General features: G+C 40.2%; 1 protein-coding gene across 1 annotated transcript in view; it reads right to left on the bottom strand.

Moving 5' to 3' along the window:
- Positions 1–25,689, bottom strand: part of LOC107512925 (schwannomin-interacting protein 1) — a 774,922-nt gene that overhangs the window by 522,345 nt on the left and 226,888 nt on the right. The gene's annotated exons all lie outside the window — the stretch shown is intronic.

Genomic DNA, 25,689 nt, shown 5'->3' with positions numbered 1-25,689 from the left:
TGAGCAATGAGAGCCAAAATTATCACAGAGAATATTCACTGCAGGTGGGCAGAGTGTGGACAGGACAAGTTGTATACCCTGAAGGCTCGTGAGCTATGGCAGGTAACTGCTGACTTGGTCCCTCTCATGATGGAGGAAAGTGAGTAGAGCAGCTTGGAAGTTACAAGGCATTCAGTAGGACTAGCTGGACGGGCGAGGTAGGGAGCAAAGGCTGAGCACTGCACAGTTGTTCTGAGGATGGCTTTTCCTTGAGGGATGGTCTAGCTCTTTTCTGTCATTTGTTACGTGCTTCCCAAAAGCACTAACAAAGGGCCCTTTCACACTGAAAAGTCTCTGGATTTTGATGGTCCATGCAAGACTTGATGAGCTCATTTTTCCCCCTTCTAAGTTGCTCCACTCCCACAGAAGCACATGCACATTCGTTATCTTGTCACAACTGTGCTAAAGGGGAAATTTTAAAATAATGGTGCTCTGCACCACAGCCCTAATTGCCTCCAAACTATTGTATGTTTGCTTTCTTAGCATGTGTATAAATGAAGTAAGAAGATCTGGCTGCATTTGTTTTTCAGCTTGTTCAGCTGGGGATGCATACTGGAAAAATTTCCAAAGTGCCCTAAAGGTTCAGGATAAAGTTAGTTATTACCCCTCCCAATACCAACCAGATGGAGCTGGATTTGTAATACCTCACATTTCTCCAAAAATATAGATCTTTCAAAAACAACTTCCTAGCCTTGTTTGTTTTATTCCCCAAATACTGAACTTCCCTTCTAATCAGCTTTTGAAGAATGATCAGAAATCTTATTTACAACCTCTGTGAGTGAGATTATGATTCCTTTAGGCCTGCTTACCCCCATGACACCAGAGCAATGATAGTCTGAAACCCATCAATGCAATAGTCAAGTGATTTTCAAAGTCATCTTTTTATTTTTTATTTTTTCTAAAATAGTACACTGGACATTCATTTTTCTCTTTCATCTTTTTATGGTATCTTGAATTTCCCCATAGCTCTTTGTTTTGAAATGTTATAGCTTTTAACTTTCATATTTTATTAATAAGGGGGAAAGGCTGACAGAAAATAAAATAATAAAGCCTTTATCTACAGTTTTTCATGACTACTCACAGTTGAATGCTGTCATCACTTAGGTTTTGAAGTAAAGTTTGGAAACATGAAGGAAATTACAGAATATTAACTATGAAATTAACTGTTTAGGTCTATGGCATGAAACAGAAAGGAATTACAAAACAGAACACACAAATAGACTAGAAGTGTCAATACTCCTTTTTCTAGTACTGCATGTGGAACACAGGCTGTTGAGCTCAGAGGCTTTGTACAATAATTCTAGAGGTTAGTAGAAGTCTATTATGATGTTGGCCATTAAATAATGATACTTGGGATCTTAGAAGACAACAAGATGAAGGAACCAAATTACTAGGGTTCAAGAATTGAGAGGGGAGTAGATAGTGAAATCAGAAAATGCAGATGTCTCAATAAATATATTAGTGATAAAACTATATAGGACTTTTGACAAGGTGTATAATATTTGTGAATTTAAATTTATTTAAAATAGCTAAACTAGAAAATTTATTCAGTATTTGTTTCCCTCCTCCCTGTACTTTACGTGATTAATGGAGTGTTAAGTAAAAGATGTCACTGGGGTTCTTTGGTTGTTAGCACTAGAAATTGACAGGCTAACTTAGGGGAAAGGGAAGAATTAACAAAAGGATATGGGGTGGCTCATAGAATTTAAAAAGAAAAAAAAAAAAGCTGAAGACCTATGTCTTGGGAAAGGACATGAACCAGGACAGAGAAAGAGGATATGGGTAGCAGAATCTAATGGTCTGCCTGTTCCATCGATTACAAGGGTGATCCACTTTCCATCTTGGGTTACTCAGCTAAGATTCTTGTTCCAGGGAGAAAGCACCTGACTGACCAGCCAGGATCACACAACAACCCCTTAGCAAGAACAGGGTCCGCATCTTGATTGACAATCCCAGTAAGATTCTTAGACTCAAATGGGGACGACATTGTTTTATGAAATTAGGGAGTTGTTGCCTGAAGAAAGAGAAACAACTACCAGGTACACAAAAACAAGTGATTCCATCATGGTATGCAATATTGTTTGGTAAACTACATAGCGCCACATAAATGCCCATTGCAATTATTATGACTCTATCGGTGGAGAAATTAAAAATAAAGGAAAAGTAAGAAATGGCTTAGTTCTAAAATGGAAGGTACTAAAATACAGAAAATGTTCCATTGAAGTAGGGGAAACTGAAACCTTTGCCCTTAGTTTCTGCAAGGTTATCTTTGGCTGGTTGTGTCCTTGAGCTAGCCAAATTATTAACAATATGAAAAAGGATAGAGGCTGGCCACTCCAGAAAGACCATCAATATGATTCAGGGTGGAGGGCTTTGAGTCATATAATAATTAGTTGACCTGAAGACTGAGATCAACTATGTGGAAAATTAATCATTCTAATGTAATAGAGACCCCAAAAAACTCTGGACACAAAGGCTTGAATTAGCTTTCCTGATTGGCATATCTTTCCAAGCATTGTCACACACTGGTGCCAGGAAAATAACACGGTCTGACTCCACAGTGAAAAAACATCAGAAGCTCTGTATTTGGCATTTCCTTGTCTCTGTCCTACATGCTTCTTCCTGTGGGTGATTTTAATCTGTATGCTCTCTCTATAATAAACTATAACCATAAGTATAACAGCTTTCAATGAATTTCGTGAGTCCTTCTAGCAAATTATTGAAACAGGGTGTTTAGGGAAACTCTTGAACTTTCAGTTCATGTCAAGAGTACAGGCAGTATTGGGGACTATGCCTGCTAACTTCACAGTCAGCCAGACTCTTCACAGAGATACACTGCGTGGTACAAAAAGGTTTGCTGCTTGTCCACCTAGAAATTAACGTATGAGACCAGGGGAGCTGGCCTGGAGTGGAAACTAAGGAAGATATGCCATCTGTGATTCTCTGTCTGAGACTTATAGCATGACCTGCCTGGTCTGCCACCCTACAGAGCATCAGTCTGCCACCCAGGAAACCCAGGGGCAGCAGGTACAGCCAGTAATGTGCAGGATGCACAACATTCATTCAGTCCCATTCAGAAACCTCCGTGTCCTGTCAGGTTCTCCTACCTCCTGCACACACCCACTTCAGTCACCTAACTCTGGAGTCCCCCTAACTAAGAGGAATTCTCTCCTCTCCACACACACGCACACACACATGCACACGCACACACACGCAGATCCTGCCTTCTCACATACCTGAGGACCCAGCCCTGTTAAGCACACAGAGACTCATCTTTCATTACAGCAGATGGAAGATGGCTACAAATTTTCTGGCATTCCTCGCATTGAAAGATGAAATGTTCCTTTCCTTTGAATCTAGGCAGGCTCTGTAATTGCTTTAGGCCAATAGAACATGGCAGAAGTGATGCCGTGTCATTTTCTGGGCTCAGATCTTGAGAAACACAGCTTCTATTTTCTGTCTCTTAGATCACTAGCTTTATGAGAAGCCAGTCACCCCATAAGAAGCTCAAGGGAACCACTTGGAGGGATGACTGGCCAGCCTCAACTGTTCCAGCCCTCTGCACCCAGGTGTCAAATATGAGTGAAGAAGCCCTCCTGAGCATTCTAGCCTCAGCAAATGTGATCTACAGAAACAAGGGAAAACCAGGACTGCAAAGGTCCAGTTGAGCCACTCTGTCATCTGTGGTCATTTGAATCATCGCAGCTGAGGTCACAGCAATGGAGGAGCAGAGATGAGCCATTCAGCTAAGTCCTATGCAGATCCCTGCCCCACAAAGCTGTGAAATATAATAAAAGGCTCATTTTTTTAATGATACTAAGTTTTAAGAAGTTATGCAACAGTAGATAGCTATAACACTCTCTCATAACTGGGACCCAATCTTTCATACGTAGGTCTCTGCTTTCTCAGGTCTACTCGGGCCTAGTTCTCTCTCACATAGAGTCATGACTCTCTGACAGCCACAGAGACACAACCCTGTTATGCACCCAAGAATTCAATTGTCTACTTCCTAGGGACCCTGTTCTCTTATCACATGGAAATAAGGCCCTTTTAAACGCAAGGACACCACCTTCTTACACCCATGGAAAACTGCCCTTAACACACATGCAAGGACTAAATCCTTTTCTAAACACATGCAAGGACTAAAATTTTTCCCATCTGGGGACTGAGCTCTCACACACACGAAATACCATCTTCTTATGTCCACTTGGAGAACAGTGCTCATTTTGTTGGCCTGCCTTCCTATTCTCAGAGATGCTTCTTTCTCTCTCAAAAGATTTGGCCACCCCTCACCCCACCACACACACACAAGAATTCAACGGCCCCTTCATACACTCTTTCTCTTCAGCTACAACTTGCACTTAGCAGTGGCCTTGTTGAGCCTTATGTATATGCTACTTCTGATAACAGGCATTTCAGACCTCTTGACAACTGCTGGGCAAAGGAAATGGGGCTTGAGAGTGATGTTTGAGGCCACGTTTTGATAAAAGGAGCACACACCAAACCAGAAAACCCAAGACCCAGAATTTCCCTTCCTCATCCCCACTGTGAACCTGACAAGTGTTCTTAACCTCGCAGAGCCAAGGCTTCCTTGTCACTAATGTAGGCACAATCCAACCACTCCACAGACCACCCCCTCCATTATTATTGATCTAGTAAACAACTCGATACTACATGACCATTGAAAAGAGAGCAGACTCTCCTCTTCAGGTTTCTCAGTGATGCTGGGAGTTTATGTTGTAAACAAAGAAAAGTCTTCATATGCTATCAGAAGTTATTTAATTTCTGGGTAAGGATATATGGCCGAAAGAAAAGAATTTAGTTGGTGACACATTTCCTAGAATGCTAGATCCACTAACAGCTAGGTATGGGTCAAAACACAGTTAGAAATGTAAGAATCAATTAAAAACCCATTGTACCTTATCAAAAAGAATCTGTGTTACTTGTCTGTAGGCTCAGCTGTGATCATTGAGCTAAAAAGAAAGCTGACTGAGGCACCTCCTTCTTTTTACAAATGGCACACACAGTAATCTGCACAATTATGCTCTACTGCCGCTTACACAGCCCAGAACAAGGGCAGTGATTGAGCATTTACAATTTGCTGAGCGCATCATCATAGAGCCTTCCTAGGCTTTGGCAGTTGGGGTGTGTATTAGGGAGAGCCAACAGGAACCATGAAGGAACAGCCACCATTTTATCCTATCTGCTTCAACAGAGAGCCAAGTTAGAAGAAAGACTGTGAGGAGCATCTCCAGGAAGCATCTGGAAAACAGAGACGAATGGATAGAAACTCCTCCAGGGAATAGAAACTGAAGAGCCTGCTATTACCTCATGTCTTCATATTCTGATTTGCTTCTGTTTTGATAAACCACCTGGCCACCTGGCCCTTAGTTTTCATGTTTAGAAACATGAAACTTGTTTCTTGTTTATCGATTGATTTTACCTCCTCTTCTAGCTCTCAAACTGGCAATTTTTCTTGTTTTGGAACATTCCAAAAAGAAAACTAGGTTCTTTAGATAAGGATAAGTTTTAACCACTAGCAACTTAAAGAGTCTTTCAAGTTGCAAATAAATCTTTGAGAGGCTAATGAAGCTATGGACATTCTCATCTAGAAATACATACATGAACTTAAACATTAATTTTACATACATTTTCAGGTGACCTATAGGATTTTGGAAGTGAAGTGACTTCCCCAAAGTCACACACAAATTAGAGGGGACTAGGAGAGAACCCACATCTCCCAGCTTCCAGTGTAGTATATTTCATGCTCTCACATTCTATGCATTGGAAAAACAGACTTCCCTAAAGAATCCAACCAAACTGTAAGCCCCAGGAGAGCAGAAACCATGGTGGTTTTGCTTTCCAACCTATAACATATTTGACTCATTCACTCACTAATGAAGAAGAGTTTTTGTTTTTTTTTAAATCAGGTTAAAAACCATTGTTAATGACATTTTATACTTCCAACTCTCAGAAGACATGGTCTTCTGTTCAACTTGTTCCAAAACAAACTTTTTTCCCACACGTGTACACACATACAGCCATAAAGAATTACCCAGGCATGCTTATATAAATGCACTGGCATTCAGTATATCATAGATCACATATTAATGATGATTTTCTTCTAAATCCCATTTTCCTCCCACTAGCGTGCTTAATTGTTCACAAAATACCTTTGATTGGATTTTTCTAAATCACATTAGTATATAAAATCTAAATATCTTCACTTTTCAAAAGAATTACAGAGTGGTCTCTGTTGGATATAAAATTACTAAATTAGGTTACAATTAATTTTAATTTGTGTGTGTATATACACATAATAAGCACAGGTCCTTACATAATTATTAAGTATAATCAGCCTATTACTCTACAGTTTCTACACTAGTGCCTTATTTTCTTGTGAAAACATATATTCCCTACCTCTCTCATTTCATGCCCCCACCAGGTCAGTGAAGGCCTCCGTGTGATTCCAGGTGAATTTCTCTTAGCTTCTGTGTCATTTCCTTCTTCAGCTTTTCCTTACACGTGTAGCCACTCTCAGATTCTACACTGTCATTAAACCATGGCAGCTTCTCCTCAGAACACAGAACTCCCCACACTTCCTTCTTTAAGCTCCTCTCTCACCAGAATGCCGCTATCTCACTCAAATCAGCCTAGATAGGATCCCCACCTCAACTTTCTTTCTCCCTTCATCTATCCCTGAGGCTTTTGCAAAGTCAGTAAAGATGTGGTGGAGTCTTGAATACAGTCTTGATATGATGGGGAGGACAGAGGCCAGATCCTCTTCCTCTCTGCCCCAGTAGAGCCAGAGGAAGGGCATGTGGCTAGAGTGTAATGAATTAGATGTTCTCTTTCAGGATTTTGAATCTTAAGCGAAGGACATCAGGACAGAAGAATCAGATTTGTTTAGAGATCACACCCTTATCTGGCCTTTCCCACTGAAGAACCATGGCTGGGGTTTTTGCTTTCCAGATCTCAGCCTTCCGATCAATCCTGAAAGACCCACCACCACCACCAATCCCGTCAATCAGCTTCCTTTAACTTAAGTCAGTCCATAAAGCTTCTGTGGTCACAAGCAAAGAACCCTGACATTCATGGAGAAGTCCACGGAGAAGGCTAAACCAGACTATTCCACTTCCTCTCTAATGCTGCAGCCCTATCATACTACTAGAAAGTGGTTTATCGCTTCTTCTCTCCCAAATATTTCAAAAGGTCACTCTGTGTAATGGGAGAAATATCCCAGAATCAGAAAACAAGACATCTGTATACTGGCCCTGGCTGTGCCAATAACCAACTATGAGTCAGTGCTATTCATTCACCCTCTAAGTTGCAAGTGGCAGTGCCAGCTTACACTCACTGAGCACTATGTGCCAGGCATGATTCTACTGTACATTTATAGTGGCTTACCTCTCACAACAATCTTATGAAGATACTATAGTTATTCCCCTTTTCAACATGGAAAACTGAGGCATGGGGAGGTTAAGCATCCTGCTCAAAGTCACATGGCTAGGACGTGGGTTGAATCCAAACAGTTTGAAGGATATGTGCTCTTAGCCACTATACTATGCTTCCCTTCTGGGTCTTAGCATACTTTTCTCTTAATTGTACAGTTATCCCTCAGGATCCTCAGGATACTGTTTGCAGAAACCACCTCCCCAACCACACAATTGCAAAATCTGCAGATGCTCAAGTCCCTTAAACAAAATGGCATATTATTTGCATATAACCTATGCACATCCTTCTGTATACTTTAAATCACCTTTAGATTACTTATAATTACTTATAATACCTAATGTTAAGGGAATAATGACAAGAAAAGAAAGTCTGTAGAGGACAGATACAACCATCCTACATCTAACTGGATACTATACAGGCAATGTAGCATTTTTTGAATATTTTCAATTGGCAGTTGATTGAATCCATGGATGTGGAACCTACAGATATGGAGGGCTGCCTGTAATTGGGCTACTATGAGAATACTAAGTCTCTGTCCAGAAGAGATTTATACTCTAATTGTACACCACTGTAAGCCAGCATGATGGATCCAGGACTGCTCCACAGCTGGCTGAAGCTTTAGCCCTCTGAAAGACCTTGGCCCCTCCCCTAAGCTCTCAGTGAATACTCTGAGCAATCCTCTCAGAGACTATTTAACCAAGACGGAGAAAAGCTCTCTTCCTGCCACACCAGGAATTTTCACCTTAACTTTCTGCTCCTATTGCTGCCATAACTAACTGCCACAAATGTAGTGGCTTAAAACCACAGACACTTATTATTTTACAGTTCTAGAGGTCAGAAGTATGAAATGGGTCTCACCGGGCTAACATCAAAGTGTTGTAGAGCTGCATTCCTTCTGGAGGCTCGAGGGCAGAATCTGTTTCCTTGACTTTTCTATTGTGTAGAGGCTGCCTGTATTCCTTGGCTCATGGTTCCTCCTTCCAACATCAAGGCAAGCAATGTAATATTTTCAAATCTGTCTCTGACTCAGACTCTGTTTTAGTCATCACATATTCTACAATTCTTTTATGGACCCTTATTATTATATTTAAGGACCACCTATGTAGTGTCCTGGATCAATGTCCTTAATTTAATCATATGTGCAAAGTCTTTTTTGCCATGTAAGGTAATTGCTTACAGGTTCCAGAGATTCAGATGTGGAAACCTTGGGAACCATTAATCTGCCTACCACCCTGTGAATACACAACAATTTAACCTTTGACAACAATGGATAGTACTTTAGACATCTAAATCCAGAAATAATCATGAGGATTTCATATTTCTTGGACTATTCTAAATGAATATTTATTAAAAGGTCTAATTTTCCCTCTGAATGTGCCAGAGAAATGGAGACGGACACCCAGAAGAAGGGAAACTCATAAGTTGAGACTCTCTCTGATCAGCTGTAAAAATTGTGTGAGCTTTTATTGTTCAATGCTTTCTTTAGTGTATCTTTTATTGTTTAAATTCAGAAGCAGTTGGCTTTTCAAGCTCAATGAAACCCCAAATTTCTGGATCCTCTCTATTCCCTTCCATCTTTAATCTCAAAGTATCAATTTTTGCTTCAATATCTTATCTAATGAAGCAAGAAAAACTATTACCAAATGCTCTGCCACTGGGTTTCCAACTTTCTAGCATGAAATATATATTTCCTTACTGCCTGAATGCAAATTTAGAACCACTTATTTTAGGTTAGGTTTTTGTATGGCAATACTCAACTTCATGGTACCAATTTTTATATTAGAGTAATATCAGTCGTAACAAATAGATCTCAAAAGAAATGAGATCTCCTACACAATTGAAGTTTCTTTCTTGCTGACATAGGACACTGTCAGTGTTGCAAGTTGGTGAGTGACTTTCTTTCATGAGGTAATTCAGCGGCCTGGGTTCTTTCCATCTTGTAGTTCTACCATCAGTTCCCATCATCTAGTTGACACATTTACATCTAAGGATCACAGCCACATGTTTAAGGGTTTTTGGCCCAGAAATAGTATACTTCTCCTCAGCTCAAATTCCACTGGTAGATACCCAGTTATATTGCCATACAAGAAAAGCTAAGGAATGTAGTCTACTTCTCTTTTCAGAAAGAGAATATACATTTTGGTGGTTTTTCTGCTCACCAAGGTGAGAGTTCTGAGATGACTGCCCCATTTTCTCTGCTCTGTATTAGAAGGCAATAGAAGGTGCATGGGAGTTATGCTTCTAAGATGCCATGATTTTCCATTTATAATATTCTTCAGATCACTGATTTCAGAAAAGTATCATCTAACTTTCGAGCTCTTTTCATTAAAAGTGAAGAAATTGGTGGAGGATAGTGGAAAAGACACAGATTTTAGCACTAAATAGAGTTGTGTTTGAATCCTGAGTTTATCCCCTTACAAGCTATTTAATCTCTGGTGAGTTACTTTATTTCTTTGAATTCCTTTTTTTTTTTTTCAAGAAAAAATAATATCTTACCCAAGATTACCTTTTCCACATACCCCAGTCTAACCACTGATATCTTAATGGCAAAGCTAAGAGCTTTCCATCATTGTTTTAACATCATCAGGTCAATCTATTACTTTTATGAAGAATGTGCCCAAAAAAGTAAGTGCTCATCCAGCTACGCATCTAAGGTTATAGGGAGAATTAATAACATATTTACTACACCTAGCAGCATGCTTTGTATATACTAGATGCTCAATAGCATTAGATCTCATCATTTTCTCCTTTCCCTTTGTAGGTGTTTAAAATCAGAGAAACTTGCCTATGTGAGGAAATGGTGCAGTGAAGTACACATGCTTTTCTACTTGATTAAAATTTCACAGTCCACTAGTTACCCTATAACCACTGAGGAAATGTCTCCATTTCTGCCACACATTCTTTGTTTAATAGGATAAAGCTCATTTCAGAGATTGCTGGAGAGCACTTTTCATTAGGTTTTGCAGGACCTACTTTCAAAATCCAAGGCCTTAGGGTATTTACAATTCAACCAGAAACTCAGAGTACAGGGAGGAGAAAACAGCTTTCCTTTGGCCACTGGTTGCAAACTAGAAGGTGGAGAACACATCAGCCCATAGGCAGGTGTTTCTAGAATTTGGTTGCCAGCATTTAAAAGCCATGAGATACTAAATTTGAATTTCTGGCTTCTGGAGGGAAATGGGAAAACCTGGCCACAACAGGTCCACAGTAACACAAGGTGACGATGTGCTTTGTTGAGAGAAATTGCCTTCTTTGCACAGAGCAAAAACCTCCAGTTTGCCTCAGCCCCCGCCTTCCCTATCCTCATACTAACCTATATTTATCTGCCTGGTTTTTGTAGGCAACTGACTTTAGGCCTCTTGTTCTGGATCCTATGGCCTATAAGGTATAACTAGGTTTTTTACTTACATAGTTCCTGCTCCTTCTGAAGAAAGTCTGTTGGATCGAGTCACATTATTTTCTCAATTTTCTAACGTTTTATGAAAATCAATCTCACATTTAAGAATGTACCTCTCGCCAGCAATTCAGGTTGGGCTCAGACACCATGACCAGATCTGTGTTTCAGCCAGCTTTATCTGGATCAAAGGAGCATTAGAGGGGGGTAGAAAACAGTTAGAAAACAAAGGCGATAATTTAGAAGAGAGGGAATGGCGGTTTGAATTAGGGCAATGGCAATGGCAATGGAGAAATACCAGATGCGGGAGATTTTGAGGAGGCATAATCAACAGGAGCTAACAGTTGATTGGATTTTAATTAACTACCTTTCACCAACTCCGTGGATCTTACTGGACTTTCCACACTCACACTTCTCACTTCGGTCAGAATCTAGAGCTCATCTTCTAATTTCTGCTTAACGGTTTAACAAGTCCCTTATATACAAATGCAAAATGACGTGGAAACATAACATTAAAGATGAATCTTAAATTTTAAGTGCCTTTAATGAAGACAAATAATGCAGGAGAATGGGCAACATTTGTTTGTTTTCTTTTTCAGAGGGTGGGGCATGGGAGAAAGCTAAAGGTGGAGGATTTAAAAGGTTTAGTTTGGCACCTGAGAATCAAGCAATAAATGGAGATATCCAGTAAGTAGTAGTATAACCTAATGGTCAATTATATAGATTCTAGCAACAGAATGCCTGGGTTTGGATCCTAGCTTTACTACTTCCTAGCTGCGCAATTTGGGGTAAGTTACTTAACTGCTTAGCACCTTGATTTCCTCTGAAAAATGGGAATTAATAATTGTGCCTACTTCATAGAGTAGTTCAAGGGTGAATATGAGGGCTTAGAAAGAGACATGAGCCATCACAGGTATGGACAGTGAATGTGCTCCCTTGAGAAGACAGTGGAGAGAGAAGAAAGCCAAGTGCAGAGCCCTACTGGGAGGCAGAGGTGGATGGAGCCCTAGAGCAGCAGTTCTCAAATGTGGCTGCCTATTGTAGTCACCTGGAGAGCTTCCAAAAATATGGATGTCTGGCCTCACCTCTAGAGATGCTGATTGAATTGTCCTGGCATGTGGCCAGAGTGTTGGGAGTTTTAAAAGTTACTCAGGTGATTCTAATATACAGCCAATTTTGAAAGGCACATTCCTAAAGGAAGACACAAAAGATCTGGAATTGTTCATTTTAAAATGGGCTCCATCCATCAGAATATAGAGTTAAATGTAAATTCTAATGAAATCTTTTTTTATAACATTACTGCATGCCAAGAACTTCTTAGAAGATATAATAAAAGTAATAGCGACCATTTACTAGCAATTAGGGTAAAATAATGTACTGATTATAAGCATGGGCTCTGAAATTGGGCCTGGATTCAAATCACAGCTCTACCATTTACTTAGCCTTGTGAATCTGAGGAAGTTACATATCTTTCTGTGCTTTGGAATTATATCACTTCTATTACGCAGGGTTATTTGTGGGGTAAATGCATCAATATATAAAAAGAACTTAGAAAAGTGCCTGGCACAGAGTAAGTACTTGATAAAGTTTTGCTGTTATTATCCTTATTGTTATTATTGAGTGTTTATCCTCTGCCAGGTACATTATAGGCAACAGAGTGAATTACTGAGATAATAGTTCATGTCTTGTCTTTCTGCTACTGAGGGCCCACCAAGAAAAATAAAGATGAATTTGATCTTTCCTCTCAAGAGATGACCTAATAAACCTTTGAGTTATGAGTCTTGTGCTCATGTGCACTGTGGCAATGACAGATTTTGTGTATCGGGTCCAACTAGAAGGCTTAAACTAGTCTGGAATAGGTGTGGGGGATGCTGCAGTACGAACCTGGGGTGCTCTTTCAGGACCAAGGCACTCATTTCCCTGATACCGGACTGCTGGCTAAGGATGGCTCACAGCTAGGAGTTGCCCTTGGCCAAAAGGAACTGCGTTCGCCAAGATCGCACACCTTCCCTGGGGCCATACACATCTAATCACTGCTCAACACAGAGATATAAAGACTTGGTTTCTCTGTATCAATTTAAGACACCACTGAAGGGACATCAGCACTGCAGAGTTCTCAGTGAGATCAGCTAAAGACTCCATTCCAAATTTTTCTGCTCCACCTCTCCCTTCTGTCCAATCCTGCTGCCATGATTGTCTCAGAAACATTATTCCTGAAAATATACCCAGATAAATTTTCTGTACAAGGACCTCCATCTTAGAGTTATTTCCCAGGGCATCTGAGCAAAGACAGTTGATGTAGGAGTGACCCAACCAAGAAAGCTCTAAGATAGGATTCTGGAGACAGGTCATCTGCTAGCTAGCTGCAATGATAATTCCATTACTGAGATTAGGGGAAGAATGAATAGTCCCTGGAAAGTTTTAGCAGTGCAGCTGTTATAATTTTTACCAATGGTAAGCGGGGAAGAGATACCACACGAAGGGTATGCATGGGCAGATGCAAAATCTCTCATGGTGTTTGAGAGATTCTGGGATATTAATTATTAATGAATAAGAATTTAATTAAATGGCTCTTCTTGAGTGTGAGCAATTGGAGAAGTACAAGGAAAGACTGAGTAAATGACTACTAATTTAAGAAGTGTAAAATTCAGAGGGCCTCCTTGGCAGAACATGAAAAAGGCTCTCTCCTCTCTGGGATAATTGAGATGGGGGAGGAAGAAGGCAGACTAATCTGAGGATCAAGCTGGGGACTTAATCATAAGGGTAGTGGAGTTTCAAATAAAGCTGAATTCACTACCCCTCACAGGGGTGCTATGAAAGATTAGGCCCTGTTTGTGAAGGAATGGGATGCTGAAACTTGGGATGGCGATGTCTTAGTTGATATACTTGAAAACCGTATAATCCCTGATCGCATTGAAGCAATAGTGCTTACAGTAGAGGCCTGTTGAAAGCTACCACTTCCTCATTGCTTGACAAAAATACTACAGAGAACTTTGACTTGAAAGGCAACACGTTCTTTCCCAGGGTCTACTCTTCTCTCTCCTCTCGGCCACTAGGCCAATAGCTAGGGTCAAGCGACAACATAGCCAGCTGATGAAGTGCTAAGCCTCCTAAAGGAAGAAAGGTGTGATACCCCGGAGGTACTGCAGAACCCAGCAATATCCAGCAAGAGTCAGGAGAGGATGCACAAACCTGGGTCCTGAGGATGCCAGCTCAAAGAGCAGAAAACGATTGGATAAGGGAGATTTTATAGATATGGGAACACATTTCAGTGAAACAGGATTTAAAACCCTGCCAAAGACATCGGGATGGAATGCTAACATGCTGGTAGGATGGTTCTTAGAAGCTTGTGTGGCTCATATAAGTTATGCCCTAATTGTCATGGCAGAATATGGAAGGAATGATCAAAGGGCTGAGAGAAGCAGCATGCCAAAATGAGTAAACTAGAGAAGGCTGGAAAGCCCATTAGTCAACTATGTCCAGTGGACACAGAGGGCTCAGAGGATACTTTGAGTGTCCAAAATAATGAGGAATGTGCTGCTGATAAAGATATCAACATCACTGAGAAGATCAACAGTGGACATCTTTTGTAGTCCAGGGCAGCGGTCCCCAACCTTTTTGGCACCAGAGACTGGTGTTCCTATAAGAATTTAATGCCTGAATATCTGGGATGGAGCTGAGGCAGTGATGTCAGTGCTGGGGAGCGGCTGCAAATGCAGATGAAGCTTCGCTCCCTTGCCTTCCACTCACCTCCTGCTGTGCAGTCCAGTTCCTAACAGGCTACGGACCAGTACCATTCCATGGCCCCGGGGGTTGGGAACCCCTGGTCTAGGGATAATGGTAGGAGATATTTTTATAGAACTGGGCAATATATCTGACAGGATCCTCAAAGAATAGAAGCCACTTAAACAAAGTGGGTACAGTTATCACAGTAAATGGAAAGTCAGATGCCAGAGGCACTTAACCTATAGAGAGCTATGGAAATGGTTAACAAAACACAACATCTCCAGGGACAAGACAGATAGGCAGCCCACCAAGGTACTACATAATTTATGGAACCAAAATAAATTAAAGATCGATTATTAAAAAGTCTGCAGTAATTCTTCAATAAAAATAGAAATAAAATAATATACTTTGCACAGTTTTCACATCTGAGTATGTTTTCTGATCTACAGCTCACTGTTTGAAGGCAGGTGAAAAGATCCTGAAACATCACGGCAAGTGTATATGGTAATATTTACTCACTCAGTCTCTAAAGGGACCTATAACCATTTAATAAGGTAACCATATACTGACGAAAGAGAAATATCAAGGCCTTTTGAGGACTCTGTATACTGATACACCTTGACAAACAAGTAGAATAACTCAGGCACTTAATGAAAGTCATTGGCCATACCAGTTTTGGCACAATGGCCATATGACAAAGTAGCCGTGGTAGCAGGGATGGAGGATACGCAAGGGCCCAACAGCATGGAGTTCTTAGTCCTAAGTTCTATCTAGCTTTTGTTGTTGACAAATGTCCCATCCACCAGTAAAAAAGACCAATGGCATTATCCCTTGAGAAGACCAAATATCCATTTAGTGGCAAGTTGATTACATCGAACTCCATCCAGTTAAAAGGAATAGTGATTGATCTTGACTGGAACTTACACGTATTCTGGGTACTGATTTGCTTTCTCTACCCCTAAAGTCTCAGCCTGCACTATGATCCCAGGGCTTACAGAATGTTTGGTCCACCAATAAAAAATCACACATAATATCACATTGAACCAAGGAACCCACTTTAGAGCAAAGAAAGTGCAACCGTGGGCATATGAGAATGGGTCTAGTGCTCTTTTCACTTACTGCTCAACCCAGAAGTAGCTGGACTTAGCTGACCTTTGGAAGGCTTACTGAGGTAGGTGTCGGCTTGGAGAAGACACCCTTCGAGGACTGCCTGCTGCTGACAACTAAAATACATGGATCTGGAGCCAAAGGGTAGAAGTAGGTAGGAGCGGCCCCACCATCATTATCCCCAGTGAGCTACTTGAGGAAATTGTGTCTTCCATCTTCACAACTCTAGGCTCATCAAGTTTACAGATCCTGCCTTGCAGACAGAAAATATCTACCTTTGACCAGATCTCTACTGGGGTGTATCTTGGTGTTTTCCTATCTCATTCTGAAGGTCAAATGTAGCCATCACAGACTAAAAAGGACATGGTAACTGGTGATTCAGAACCTTCAAGGATGAGGGTCTGGGTTGCCTCAGAAGATAAACTATTTTGACCTATGAAAGTGCTGACTCAGCATGAGGAGGGATGGGTAGTAGAAGAGAGAAATGATAACTTATCAGTGTGGCTCTGAGACTACCTGCAGTGCAGAAGCTGAGGTTCATATTCTAACCTTCCACTTGTACATTTCCCCAGAAAAGAGGCTAATCAGAATTCTTGAGGACCTGTTTCCAAATGGGGTGAAGACAATGAATCTGAGTGTGTAAGGGGTGTGTGTTCACTGGAGATGCTGTCATACACTGCCCAGATTGGTCTTCAGGACCAAGATACCCGTTCCCCTAGATGCCAGGAGTGTTGGCCACTGGTGGTGCAGAGCAAAACCCCTCCCAGGAATTGCTCTTGGCTAAAGAGGATTTCCTCATTCTAAGTTATACCACCGCCCACAGGCAGTCCATATCTAATGGCTGGTAATGCAGAGATACAAAATCCAGGCCCTCTTAACCTAACTTCGGACAACTCAATGGCAATTCTAGTTCCAGAGTTCCCAGGTGAGGCCTTTGTTACAATTGCTTCACAGTTCAACTTCTCCCTCTGCCCAATCCTACTTCCTTCATTCCCACATATAGGTGATTCATGAGCGCGCTCTTGCATGTCTTGCATGCAAACAGTCATCTCACAACCTGAGTGGCTCTCCAGCACCAGAATAAAGGTTTCGTAACCTAATGGATGAGAGAGAAACTCCCCCACTTCAAATTTATGCTTGTTGAGAATGGCAATGCCTGGATTCTACAACTTTGTCTGTCTCCAAAGAATATAATTATTAAAAAACAGCAATACCTAAAGGAGTCCAAATTTTCATTTTCCCAAATAAGATCATTTACAAAGGTACTTTAAACAGCAAACTCCCCCTAACATTTTCAGCATAAGTTCATGTGTGAGCTTGGTTAAGAGGGAAGATTTTTGCTCTCACCCCTCTGGACTTATAAGACAGTGTCATTCCCCTGGGGAAATAATTTCCTGCTAAAATGTGTGAAAGGGTTTCAGTGACCCCGCCGGTCTTCTTAACAGAGAAAGGCACCCAAGATACAGACAACAAAATCATCATAATGATAAAATAAAGACCTCTATGTGGGAAGAATGGAAAACGGAGCTTGTATCTAACCACCCTGTTTCCTGAATAGAATTTTTTAACCTTGGTCAGGGTTTTTTTCAGAGCAGCTTTAGAGTAACTTGTAACAGAGATAAAATCTCTCTGCTAAAATAGCTATAATATTAGTCACCTCAGGGGGATGTTGTCAGGCTTTGTAAAGTGCTTTGTAGCTCCTCAGATAAAGGCAGAGATAAAGCTGCAGTGTTATTATTTTTCAACTTGGAGGGCTATTTGGCTAACCCTTTGCATGAATTCACTCTAATAAACCAACTCAAAAGCCGTATATAAGCTATAAATCCCATTGCCCACTTCATTTCAATGATGACAGGGAAAACAGGATGACCACCTGTTCCCTAGGCCTTGGGAAATGTCAGACTCCCAGCCTGGGGAACAAGAGAAACTGGGCACTGAATTTCATATGGTGTCTAATGGGAGGCAGTATCACTGATTCCCAACCCAAACTATATGTCAGGGCAAAATCTAGATTCTCAATCTAGAATCAGATGCTCATAATCAGACCCCAGCCACCTCCTCTTCCTCCCCTCTCTCATCATCATTTTAACTAACAGAGTCATGGGAAGCTCACTGTATACCAAAACCCACACTCCCCATCCTGAGCATACAGTTGTTCTGGGAAGCAGCTGCCAGCCGGGTAGGCTGTGGGACCTGTTCTCACCAAATGATATGTGTAGCTTTCAAGCCTGGGTAAAGGTTAAAAGGAGCTGTGTTTTTCCTACCCCTATCTGCTAACAAGATGCCAAGGGCCTGACATCCCAGAGGACGGTGAAATCACTAAACAGGAGAACCCCTCAGAATAGAAACATCCCCACAGAACTGTAATATGAGTGAAAAACAGACCTTTATTATATTAAGCAGTGAAATGTGGAGGTTTATTTAATACAATATCTACCGGTACCCTAACTGTACAAGAACAGTTGCCATGTGTCATGAACTTTTCCAAGCATATATCCTAGATATCTCTTTTAATCCTGACATCAAGCCTATAAGTTAACTACTATTATTACCTCCATTTTACAGATGAAAAACTGAGACACAGAATAGCAAGCAAAATGTTCAAGGTCACACTGTCAGTAGAGCGCTGAGTTCAGTGTTGGATCCTTACCGGCCCCAAGATGCTGTCTCCAATTACCTTCCTTCCTTCCTTCCTCCTCTGTGCTCCTCAGGCTACAGATTCCATGCCATGTACCTCATGACCAGTCTTACTGCTGGGAATGACTTTCCTTTCCCCCGTCTTTTCCTGTCAAACTCAATAAGAGACTGTTGAACTTCCAGATGCTTCTATAATAGTCCTTTCTAGCCAGGATGCACCCCTTCTCTCCCCAGTCTCACTATGTCCTTCTGTCACCAGAGAAGAATGCACTCCCTAATGAGCCCCCTGGCAGAATGACTTGTCTGTGTGTGGGTGTCCCAGATGAGACTTCCAGCCTGGGTAGTCAGTGCTATCTTACCTAGCCTAGAGCATCACACCTTTCTTGGCAGAAGCAGGTGCTCAGGAAATCTTTTCTGAATTGAACACATGCACATGAAACAGAGAGCAGGAGACCAGTTTGTTTTCCTCAACAGTAGACCAAGAGAACTGCAAGACCCCTGTATCAAACCCGGAAGAGTCTGGCTTGGGAAAGGAGAGGGTTCCTCTAATTCACTGCAACTGAGCAGGGTGCTAACCCTGACCCCCGTTCCCAACCGGGGTCATACATAGAGCGGGAGCTGGGTACTTACAGCCACATTTCAAGAGCACTGGAATGGAAGGGATCCTACTTAAAACTGTCTACTGTCCATGAGCTAGCCACAGCTGTTTGATGCCTGACATTCTACAATTAAGGCTCATTCCTTAACAAAGACTAAACATTCTCAGATATTTATATTCTGATGCAAATGAGTTAGGCCCTTTCCTAAAAGTAGGCTGTGAAAGGGAATCAGAGAGTATGAGAACCTCAGCCTGAGGTCCCTGCAGCTTGAGGAGTGAGGAATCACAATCAGCAGTTAAGGGAGAGATGGAAAAGAACGATTGGGACATAAGACACCAGATTTACTTGCTTCATAGGTGTGCTCAAGAATGGTCTGAGCTCAAGGGTGGCCCTTAAAGAATCAGATGCCTATTTATGGAAGGAGGAAGCCATTGATGGCCTACCTGTCTTATTGAAAGAGGACTCAAAAAATCCTACTCTTGGCTCAAACTAACCAATAAGTGCCCTGGGGCAGCAAACTCCACCTAATTAGTTTCTAGAGCTTCACTCACTATCTCTGTCAGTTTTAGGAATTGTCTGTCATTATTAACCTCTAGTACCAGAGGATGAAGTATGAGCATCACAAAACAATGGAAGAGCCAGAATTTGCTGGAATAATCCTGATCATAGATGTTCCAGGGCTAAAGGTGGTTGTTTGCAAACTGTGAAGAATTAAACACTGATTTGCTAATTATAGATAGCTAATCCAAGCTAAAAAAAAAAAAAATTAAACCCTTTTCCCCAGTCTAGTGGCTGTGAATACCAAAAATTAAAATAAAAATCACCTCCTATCGTCTGCTGTAGCCCTAGCATCCCTTTCCAAATTTCCTTGGACAGAATGAAGCAAATAACCTGTAGTAGTTATTTCTTTGACTAGTAATTTTGCCTAAAAACATTCCACCACAGTTTCTATCTTCTGAATCCTATCCCCTATTAGATCAAAGTTCTACTCATGACATGAGAGATGACTTAAGCCTGCCTCTATAATATGAATTCGGATGTGTTAGAAAGTCCCCAATGGCTACCACTCCTTCTCTCCCAATCCCATTACCAATACCTCCTCCAACTGAACCTATAATTTCACACTTAGATCATCATCCACTCTGGCTTAAATAAAATTCTAGTTTAAGATGTAAATCCCCCTAATGGAAAAATTCCTAAAATTATTAAATGAATTGAGACTATAAAAAATCATCTTTTATTAATTTAACTATGCAACAAGAAATTTCTTCAACTCCTACTATGAGCTGTATGCATTGATTTGATAAAAGCAACATTTGGTTTTAAGTCACAAGGTGAAGGAGGGGAAGATTAAGAAAAGTCTGAGAAATTGCCACAGCCAAGAGGAACCTAAGAAGATATGACAACTAATTGTAAATTAGTATCCTGAATAGGATCCAGAAACAGAAGAAGGAAATTAGGTAAAAATAAAAAATGTGAATAAAGTAGGCATCTGACTTAATAACAATGTATCAATATTAGTTCATTAATTATAACAAATGTACCACGTGTTGTAAGGTATTAATAATAGGAGAAACTGGGTGTAGGGTATATGGGGAGACTCTGCACTACTATACCAATTTTTTTGTAAATGTAAAACTACTCAAAAAATAAAGTCTATTTTAAAAAAGAAAAGAAAGGAAAGCTAAGAATACCAAAGAGAGTGGCAGAGGCATTCATAACCTCCCCTTTTTCTAACAGCACCCACATTTCCTTTAAACCATCTCCCTTAACCTGTCAACAGCTTGGATGGGATTGGTTCCATTCCAACTCCAGTGAAGAGCTCTGATTGGTTTAAGACAATAAGCATATCCCACCCACCCTGGCCTCAAGGGCTGGTTCAAAAACAGGCATGTAACCAATCAGAGCAGTGAGATTCTAGGAGCTGCTTGCTGAGAACTTAGGAAAGAAAAGCTTTTACTCATCTTCTGGACCAGGGTGTGAGAATATGAGCCTTCCAAGGCTGCGGCTATCTTGTTACTATGAAGAAAATGAATCATAGAAATACTATGAGACAGCTCACGTTCCAAAGGAAGCAAAGCTGAGAAACAGGTCCTGGTGCCATCGTTTGAGCTTCCCAGACTATAACTATTCCTTAGGACAGCACTATGTTTCGGTTTTTGTCATCTGCAACATAAAATATTCTCACTCATCCTCTGGATATACACAATTCACAGTGCTGCCCATGGCAGCCACCTGACTGAGCAGGGAAGGACACACACAGAGAGAAATGCCTGCCATGCTGAAGTCACTGGGCCTGGTCGCAGAGCCAAGTTCATTTAAAGGGGCATACTTATCACAATGTCATAGTGCCTGTTTTAGAATTTAAAAACAGAAATAAGAGTAGGGTAGTGTTTGACAATAGGTCCCTCTGTTTTCTTTCCAAAAAAGGTCTATCTCAATCAGGTTATCTTCCAGTTTTAGGCAAGACTAAGAAGAGGTCAAAAGATCAGGCTTTACTTGAGTTTGATAACCAGTAGGGAATAAAAAGCTGACCTTAATAGCGATGGAGGTAGGGACCATTTCCCTCTTGTTCACTCTGTAGCCCTAGGGCTTAGCACACCAGCAAGGTGCTAATAAAAGCTCAATAAATGTGTGCTGAATAAAATCAATTGCTGTGAATTGCCTTTATTTAACAATAGACTAAGTTTTCTAGATTAAAAAAATATATATTGTTATAATAGCCTGTTTGATCCAGAGTCTTCAAAACAGAAACATTGAGGCAAGTCACAGGACTGTACACTCGAAACCCACATTTTAAAAGGGAACTCGGTGGATTTCTCAGAACTTTTGGCCTGACCGATGGAATGCTGTCGCCCTGAGTCTTGTTTTTCACTCTTCAGAAAACCAGTCATGTGGTTCAAGAAAGCCTTTCAAAGAAGACCAATCTGACATTCCATTTTCTTTCCCCAATATCATGTTCAAAAGTGCTGGGCTGGTTTAGACCTGCTAGTTCAGATTGATGAGAGAGAAATGTGCTGCTCTGTCATTAGCTGCATCTTGCTAGACAGGCAGCAACTTTTCAAAAATAGCAAGTGATTTAGGCTGGTGAAAAAAGAAAGTAAGATAGCATAGTAATAGTCACCTTTCCTCCCATCTGAATTTGCTGAGCCAAGAGGGTGAACACATTTTCTGCTGCTCCAAAATAATGTCTGTCTCAATATCTAGAGCATATGGGCTATTGACCTGCTCTTGACCGTAGCTTCTATTTGCCGATTATAAATCCTGAACAACAGATACACGAAGGTTTCAACCTAGCTTTCCACAATATTTGGGTTTTGTGAACTGTTTTGAAATGAGCTGTCTTACTGATAAAGAAGCAACTCAGAATCAAATGCAACCAGATTGGCCACTGAATCACTGAATTTGAAGGATCCGTTTAATTATGCTTGGGACCCTAAAAGTTGGGATTCATTTACCCAGCTATTACCTACCTATTCAATCAATCCTTCCTTCCTTTATTCATTCAACATCCATAGTGTCTTCCATATACTGTAGTGTTTATACTATGCTAGGTGCTGAGGAGATGCAATTGCTTAGGCTGAGCTAGGTCCACCAGACTACAAAAGTTTAGCCCTCACTGAATTAACCTTCACTGCAGCATTATTCCCATCCTGATTATCCACTTGCCCTGTCAACTCTTAATGAATAAAGGTGACTGTGACGGTTTTTAAATATGTCCACAAATTCTGTGACATATCTCTCTTCAAAGGGTGGAACCTAATTCCCCTTCCCTTGAGAATGGACTGGACATAATGACTTGTTTCTAACAAACAGGATATGTCAGAAGAGACAGTGTGTGTCTTCTAAGACTAGGTCTTAAAATGCTTGGGCCTCCTCCTGGTTCTCTTTCTCTCTCTTGAAACAGTTGCTCTGGGGGAAGCTAGCTACTGTGTTATAAGGAAAATCAAGCAGATTGAGGAAGAGGACCATGTGGTAAGTAACAGAAGCCTCCTGATAAAAGTCAGCAAGGGACCAGGATGCCTGCAACTAGCCATATGAATGAGCCATGTTGGAAGTGTATTCTCCAGACCTGGTCAAGCCTTTGGATGACTGCAGCCCCAACTAACATCTTGACCAGAACCATCCAACTAAGCCATTTCTGAATTCCTGCCCCTGAAACTATGATGAGATAATAAATATTTATTGTTTTGTTTTGAGCTGCTAAGTTTTGGGATAATTTGTTATGCAGCAATAGATAATAATACAATGATGGTCTAACAGCCACAGGTTGTGTGAATATCCTTTCCAATCTTCTAAAATGCCCTCCTGCATAGACACTAGAAAGCTAGAAACTGTATTTCTGAAACTTCCTTGCAACCAGGGTTCCAAATGTGACTTATATTTCACCAATCAGAATGCTCTTCTGTGAGATACGGAAGTGGGCCTGCTAAGGCTAGTTTCTATAGCTCCCACTAGCAAGCACAGCTGTGGACTTGAAGTAAACTGAAGCAATACTGGTTTCCAGGTCAAATCCTACCACTTGTATAAACTGGTCATGTATCATCCTTATATTCTCTTACCTTTGCCCACTTTTGGTCCTAGCATTTAATAGTTACACAATGCATTTTTTCTTAGTAACATCTATAGTAAAAGTCATTCTTTTTTTGTGTTGGCTCAGAGTTTGGAAAATGCCTACCATTGTACACCCATCAATGTAATCAAGATGAAGAAGAATTTTGCCACCTCAAAAAAAATTCTCCTGTGCTTCTTCAGTCATTCTCTCCTCCCACCTCTACTTCCCAGCAATCCCTGATCTGTGCAAATGTGAGTTTTCATTCACTTCAGTAAATATTTTGGAGAGGAATTGTTAGGTCATGGTAAATATATGTTTAACTTTAACTTGATAAGAAACTGCCCCACGGTTTTCCAGAATGGCTGTGGCATTTTCCATTTCCACTAGCAGTGTCGGCGAGTTCTAGTTGCTCCACATCTCTGCCAGCATTTGGTATTGTTGTTTTTCATCAGGAAGTCTAATGGGCAGTCAGTGACACAATGAATTATTATTTGTGAATTGTTGAATAGGGGGAGGAAAGAAGAAGACACATCCAGGTTCTTAAATAGGTAAGAATTTTGTGATAATTAAACCGATGTGGACCATTCAGAAGGAACCTCATTGATATGTGAACAATAATGTTAAACTATCGATTCCCTTGCCTGGAGGCAGAAACTTGAGGGTGCATTTTCTAACAAAAGCTACCCTCCATTCCTGTCACTAACAGGATTGAGACCTACATCCCCTTTCTAGCATGTAACAAATAAAGAGCTTTAATGAACTACCCACTGGTGTTTCCAGGAAAACGTCAAAGCTGAAATTGCTTTTTGATATTCTCTTTGGTATACAGTTGGATCTCATATATTTTGTCAGTACTTTGCACAGTATTGTACACACAGTAGGAGGTTATTCAATTGAAATAAATTTTCCCTTTCCTATGGAACTGCTCTGGCCAATATAGCACACTCCTGGCTACATGTGGATATAATCTCTTGAAATGTGCCTAGTGCTATATTTTAAAATTTTAAATAGAAGCAGTATATGAAAGACAGAATGTAAAATATCTCATTAATATCAATATTGATTATATCTTAAAATCACATTGGGGATACAGTTGGGTTAAATAAAATACATTAGTAAAATTAATTTCACCTATTTAATTTTTAATGTATTTACAAGAAAAACTTAAATTTCATATGTAATTACATATGTGGTTTGCCTTAAATTTCTATTAGGCAACACTGCTCTAGAATACGGGCCTATTCCTAAAGAAAATTAAACTTCATTGATATCTCCTGGATCTACAGGGATTTATAATCTAGTGTTACTTTTAAATAAATGTATACTATAATTAACTGTAGTGAGATATTTACTAATTAAATATTGAATTTTTAAAAAATCATCTACATTAGTATTTTTCTAAGATGGACCTATCAATTTTTAAAGAAAAAATATTTTAAAAAGTAAAATAGACAATAAAAATCAAAACAGTAAAAATAAAAATAAAAACTTAAAAACTAAAGACAACTTTTGCTCTTTAAAAAACTCACAAAGCAATAAGAAAGGCAATGTAAAAACTGGGGGAAAACATTTGCAAGATAAATATTTTATTGAAGACTTTTATTCAGAATATATAAAAAATTCCTACAATTGAATATTAAGAAGTCAAGCAATTCAGCTAAAAATTGGCAAAAAAAATTTGAACAGCAACTTCACCAAAAAGCTTATGTGAATGGAAATGAGTGCATGAAAAGATGCTCGACATCATTAGTCAGTAGAGAAATGCACACACCGCTTAAATGACTAATATGAAGAAGACTGACAATTTCAGATATTGACAAAGATGTAGAGCAACTGATAGCGGAAATGTAGAGTGGGACAGACACTTTGGAAACACAGTTTGGCACTTTCTCATTCAGTTAAACATATTCTTACCATACAGCTCAGAAATTCTAATTCTGGGTATTTACTAAGTCCACACAAAGACTTGTAAGTGAATAGTAGCTCTATTCATAAAAGCTCCAAACTAGAACCAACTCAAATTTCCATCATGTGTCATTAATATATAGATTATCTATATGAAATACTAATCAAATGAAAAGAAACAAGCCACTGATACACAAACTGGATGGATACCAAAACGTTATGCTTAGCAAAATTCTAGGAAAAGGAAGACTAATGATTGAAAGCAGACCAGT

This window comes from Rousettus aegyptiacus, unplaced genomic scaffold, assembly GCF_014176215.1.
Source record: "Rousettus aegyptiacus isolate mRouAeg1 unplaced genomic scaffold, mRouAeg1.p scaffold_m13_p_4, whole genome shotgun sequence".
NCBI classification, from domain to species: Eukaryota; Metazoa; Chordata; class Mammalia; order Chiroptera; family Pteropodidae; genus Rousettus; species Rousettus aegyptiacus.
This window is presented reverse-complemented; position numbering and strand designations above follow the sequence as displayed.